General features: G+C 37.6%; 1 protein-coding gene and 1 long non-coding RNA gene across 2 annotated transcripts in view; one reads left to right on the forward strand and one right to left on the reverse strand.

Annotated features, from left to right (window-relative positions):
- The window catches only part of LOC144656658 (uncharacterized), a 523,850-nt gene that overhangs the window by 381,601 nt on the left and 136,249 nt on the right, over positions 1–6,000 (reverse strand). The gene's annotated exons all lie outside the window — the stretch shown is intronic.
- The window catches only part of LOC144656631 (uncharacterized), a 144,400-nt gene that overhangs the window by 84,492 nt on the left and 53,908 nt on the right, over positions 1–6,000 (forward strand). The window lies entirely within an intron of this gene.

Raw genomic sequence — 6,000 nt, forward strand, 5'->3', positions numbered from 1 at the left:
GGCCAGACTGATTCATGTGATTCCACAAACAGCTCATTGCCTGTCTTGAAACAAAGCGTTGAAGAGACTTGTTCTTTGGTCGAAAGAGTGCTCGGGGAAAGAGACGAACGGGAACAGTTTGGAAGTGGAATAGAAGGAAAAGAACGCGAAATAAGAGAACAGAGAGTAAGAAAGAGACAAGAAACAAGACAGCAAGCAAGAGAGCTGGAGGAAGCTAGCAGGTGGCCTCGACGACAGGAGGCGATCACTGGGCCTTGGTGTGATTGCCGTAATGAGAATCCGGAGGTAAGAAGCATTCAGTTTTACTTATCAAGAAGAAATGTTTACTTGTTGACTGTCAACAGTGTGTTATGCAGCCGTTTTTTGGTGGGCGAGCGCTGGATAATATTGTTCGCGGATCTGGTCGCCATCTTGAAGTTGCAAAACCGGTCTTCCTCAGTTTCTTTCTAGTCCGTGGGCCGTTTTTTTCACTCAGTTTAGGAATCCTCTGTTTTTTCCTCAGTTTCGGAATCCATGATGGCAAAGAAGGCTCTTGCGTGCTCGCTAACTCAAAAAACGCCTACATTACAAGCTATTCTGTGAGACTTTTAATTCGTAGATAAGACCTGAAATTGTTTCCACCTAAGTAGGAATTTGCGCACCTGACCATACACTTTGAAAATTATACGCGTACGATAATACTCAGTCCGTCAGCTGAATTATCGTTAATCTTTTCACTTTCATGCAGCCATGATCAGTTAATAAAAGTTTAGTCCGAATATCGTGTCAAGATCTCCAACATGTCTAATGAAAATCGATGACGAGATGCTAAAACTAAAGATGCACGCTAGCTGCAGATGTAACCGTGGAGAAGTAAACGAGTTGTGATCATGCTTTACAGCCATTTTTTCGTAAAACACATACATCACTTTTATTTACCCTCGGATTTGAAAACAGGAGATATAACTAATATTCACTAGTTTAATAAGCTGGAAAATTTAATTTTGTCCTACTCACTCCAAATGAATATATGTACCTTTGGTTCTTTTTGACAGACTGCAGAAGGCTCCCAGCAAGGCTTTGAGGCTCTTTCTGAGCCTCAACAAGAAACCGGTTGAAATTCAGTAGCATCCCGTGATACACTTGTCGCAGATCACTTCAACAAGTAGAATAGTTGTTAAGTGGAATGGTGACTTGGATAAAGTGTTGTCGAAAAAAAAAAAAACAAGCAAACAAAACCAGTAGTTTCACTAGCAACCTTTGTGGCATCCCAGGTGTTAATTTATGGAATCCCAAGCTAATGGGTTCCCAAGTCTCCACTAAAAATAGTGGGAATAAGGAGGGGAGAAGTATGCATGTGGAAGGGGAAATGTTGTATGTACATGTCAAATAAAATAATAAATGTACTAGCACAAATAGTAGAATAGTTGTTAAGTGGAATGGTAACTTGGATAAAGTGAAAATAAATGAAGAAGCATTCTCAAGTCAAATACTCGGGGAAAAGATTTTCCGCGTTGCCCCAACGGGAGTGGAATCCATGACCTTCCAGAATACCGGTATTTGACTTGAGAACGCTTCTTCATTTATTTTCAAGTAGAATAGTGTTTAACATGACTCTGACAGTGAATATGAGCAACAAAGCTGTAAGTAGCTACTAGTCGCGTCTCTCAATCTATCTACTTGAGTTTTTCCCGAAGTCCAGTCTAAAGCGCATTAAAGAATTCAAGAAACTGGACTATAAACTAATCTGTCACACTAAAAGACAGTTTTGTTATACATCTTTTAACCCAAATTTGAATAAACGTATTCTTATTTTGCTAGTTTAGATAAGAAAATAATTGTAACGGGTTCTGTAGTTTTGTAAATTATGCAAGTACCCGGTTTTCTAGGAAAAATTTATAGCTGAAGTGATAATCTGAAGAATTAAGCATTTATTTATATAAAAACTCTTAATAGATTTAAGGTCGTGCAAATCATGCGATTAAATAATGGGAAGTTTCTGATTACCAAAACTGAAACTTGCCCTCAGAATTGTAGCAATTTTAATTTCAGTGTCTCACATTCATTGCTAGGCAATGGAGTTGAGATGGTTTTTATTCAAAGTAACGAAAAGTTAACGGATTGCGGAAAATAACGGTAACCAGGCATAGATGTGTAGCAACTATTTTCTGTAGTAAAAAAGTAACAAAATAGAAAAAAAAAGAAAGAAGCTTTATTACATTACAGACGTTGTAGTGTCACAGTCAGCAGCTACATTATTGTTTTGCATCCAGTGAAAAGTCTTGATGATCAAGTGGTTTATTTATAAAACTTTTTAAGCCAGCTTTCTTCGCGACAACCATATGTTTTGAGTATAAATTAAAGATATGGATCGCCAAGAGTCGAGAAATTGTTTATGTAGTTGACCGATGATAAGGTCTTAAATGATAAAAAATAGCAGGAGTAGCCATAAAATCACAATCCCAAAAAAAAATAAAATGCGTACTCTCTTTATCATTTTAACTGTTAAAAGCTTAGCTACTCCAATCTTACAATTCCCTGCTGCCGAGTACACTTAACGGTAGTATTGTGCAGTTAGATATAAAGATGCACTAATTTTCATCAATTATATCTGTAGTTTAGGAAAACGCTGTCAAAATTTCAATATTTGTTTCACAAAGTGGGAATTTTTATGTTTTTTTTTTTTTTTCATTTCCCACGGTATTTTTAAACAACTATTCACCGAAGTAGAGGTGGCTACCACTGGCCACCGAGCAGTATATACTAAAACAGTGAGAGAAAATAACTCTGAAAAGATGATAGTAACTCATTTATTCCCGTCAACTAGTTGCTTGGAGCAAAGGATATACGGAGTTTGAGTAGCCAATCAGAGAGCGCCAACAACGTTTTCCACTTGTACTATTTGGACCGACTGAATAGAGCGCCGCGTGCTTGGTCTGAGCCAAGTACGTATTTGTTTTTTTGTTTTTATTAGTAATAAAAACAAAATAACATACAAACTAATTGCGATTTTAAGACGGCAAGACAGCTAGTTGGGCGAAAATATATTCCGTATTCGGCGGGGTCGCGAGCAATACCAAGAATATATATTCTTTCCAACGCCGTCAATATAATGCGGCAGACAATTAACATAATATTTGTTGTTGATTAAGGTTTAAATTCGTACTACTCGCGAAGAGTTGTATACGGAACATGCAATAACATTTTCGGCTTTCCAAAGAGTTACTTCAATTTCGACTTTAGCCGTAAATTTTCTCATGACTAAAACAAATTCACACAGTGTATCTAAGCGAGGTTTTCCGAAGTGCTGAGCAACGACAAAACAGAAAAGTTTGACCAAAATTAACTCTATTTAACCTTAACTTTATCTATCGCGAGCAAGCGCGTGCTGTAAATTACAAACTGTGCCCCGGTCCTAAAGGTCGATCGTGAGGACACTGCCTTCGGTCTGTACTTCTCCTATACATTTCGCTCCGTTTTTTTCGTATTTTCCAAATTAATAATTGTCGGTTCCAGAGGGCTCGCATCAGTTCTGCATCAGCATCGCTTAATATTTAAAATTCAAAATGGCTGCTAGACACGCTGACGTAATGTTGCTGAAAACAATTACTGAGGAATGCGGGGATTCCCCTAAAATCACGTGTCTGTCTTCGAGATTTGCATTTTTCTAGCAGCAACTTCCATAGCGCACTATATTATTCTACAACTATGAATGCTTGGATTTCTACCGATAAAAATGTCGCAAAACAATTTCTGATGTTGCAGAACATTCCTTTTAATATAAGGGAAAGCCAACTGGTTATGGTAAGTTGTATTTCTTTGTTAAGTTCAAAACTTCATTATTACCAGAACTTGTTTATAATACAGGAGGAGGGACGGTAGTTAGCTTCGTTGTCAAAGCTTTTTCTCCATAGACAATTGGCTAGGCACGCTGATCAACTCGCACAGTTAAACACATTTAAAGTGACCAAACTTTAGCTCTCTCGCTATCATTATTGTATAGTTAAAGGACACAACGTCTAGTTGTTTGTTGGTATTTTGATTAGAAGAAAGTATGATGGGCATTAGCTCACCCCGGTCAGTCAGCTTGCATGCTGGAGTTAAAATAACTGATTTTGAACATTTCATTAAAATCATAGCAGTATTCAAATTTATCATCGCGATATAAAATTGCGATGTAAAATTTGCTTCCAGTGAAACCGCTAAAGTCAAGCAAAATATGCTTCATCTCAGTCAAAACCAAAGTGAATTTTGCGTGACACATAACGTGATAAAAGTCGGCTTTTGTGAGCGTACTTTTGTTCTATTTTAGGCTACGCCTTAATTCTCCTTCAATTTTTTCATGCAGTGTGAGTTTACAGAACATTTTGATCAGCCAGCACGCCTAACCAATGCACAAGCACGTTTTATACGGTATTCATTTATCGTTATTTCCGTAAATATGTACCTTTTTAAGGCAAAATACATATACTGGGTTTTGCTAAGATCAGGCCCATGGCCACTTTACCGTGCCATTTTCGCGTTTTGGATATTCCTTGGCCATGAAAGATGCACTAATTCTCACGAATTATCAGTAGTTTAGGAAAACGCGGCCAAAATTTCAACATTTGTTTCACAAAGTGGGCATTTTATGTTTTTATTTCTTTCAAACATTTCCTTCTGTACTTTTAAACAACTATTTACCGAATTTGAGTTGGCTACAACTGGTTACTGAGCAGAATATATTAAAACAGTGAGATAAAATAACGCTAAAAGGACGATTTTAACTCGTTTAGTTAACGATTACAATTTTCGCGCGCGAGTTGCTTGAAGCAAAGAATATTCGGAGTTTGAGTAGCCAATCAGAGCGCGCTAACAACGTTTTCCACTGTTTATTAGGACCGACTGAATAGACCGTCGCGTGCTTGCTCTGAGTCAAGTACTTATTTGTTATTTTGTTTTTATTACAAACTAATTGTGATTTTGAGACGGCAAGAGGGCTAGTTGGAAGAAAATATATTTGATTTTATCGTGTAAGTCTGTAGTCAAAAGCACATCTTTCCCATTCCCACTCGCCACTTAAGAAGCGAGAAGAAATCTTGTGCGAGACTCATCTTGCAGTCGCTTGTGGGACGGTTACTGCGAAAAAGGACGAGAAACCATTTTGTTCAGTAACCGTCCTACAAGCAACTGCGAGATGAGACCCACACCAGATTTCCTCTGCGGATTCTTCAGCTGATTCCCATTTTACGACAGTCTCCCATTCCCAGTCCTATATCCCAATCTCAGTGTCTAGAATCCCGTTTACCCAGCAGAAAAAAACCCGGAAAATCCATTTAATTTCCCATTTACCCCCTCAGGACACTCATCAAAGTTCGGATGGGTAATTTACCACAGTTGAATGGGTTGAATGGATTAGGTATCTACATATGCATATTTTATGCATATTCCAAATGAATGTAGACTTTAATTTTAATTAGTAGAAACTCAGCTGTGTTCTATTGGAAATCCGCGAATCTGATTGGTTCTCCCACTGTTTTCTATTTAACAATTAGATTATGAGCTCGAGATTTCTATCGTGTGATAGTTGATGAGGGCGAAGCCCGAATCAACTATCACACATAGAAATCGAGAGCGAATAATCTAATTGTTTTAGTATAAATCTACTAGACGTTCAAAACTTAACAACAAGACAGGTTCTCGTTTTTTTTAAATAATGATGTAAATAAGTCACACAACACGCGGATAATTGACAACTTCACCACATTGCATTGGCTTCTGTGTGCGCGTTTGCATTTCATTCACGATTTATTGAAAACGTTATATGCCCGAAACTGAAGGAAAAGCCAAGTTTTTTATTGTAAAATGACGATTGAAAGATGTACTGGCTTACAAGGGCCCTTGGAAGTCAAGTTTTTTTTTAAATTCGAAAACGTAAAAGATCAAAAAAAAGTTAAGCGAGTTGTTCGCAAGGAAGAAACCACATTGCACTGTTTAGCTTCTGTGTGCGCCTTTGCATTTCATTCACGATTTATTTAAACC

Source organism: Oculina patagonica, chromosome 6 (assembly GCF_052425735.1).
Source record: "Oculina patagonica isolate OP01 chromosome 6, crgOcupat, whole genome shotgun sequence".
Lineage (NCBI taxonomy): Eukaryota > Metazoa > Cnidaria > Anthozoa > Scleractinia > Oculinidae > Oculina > Oculina patagonica.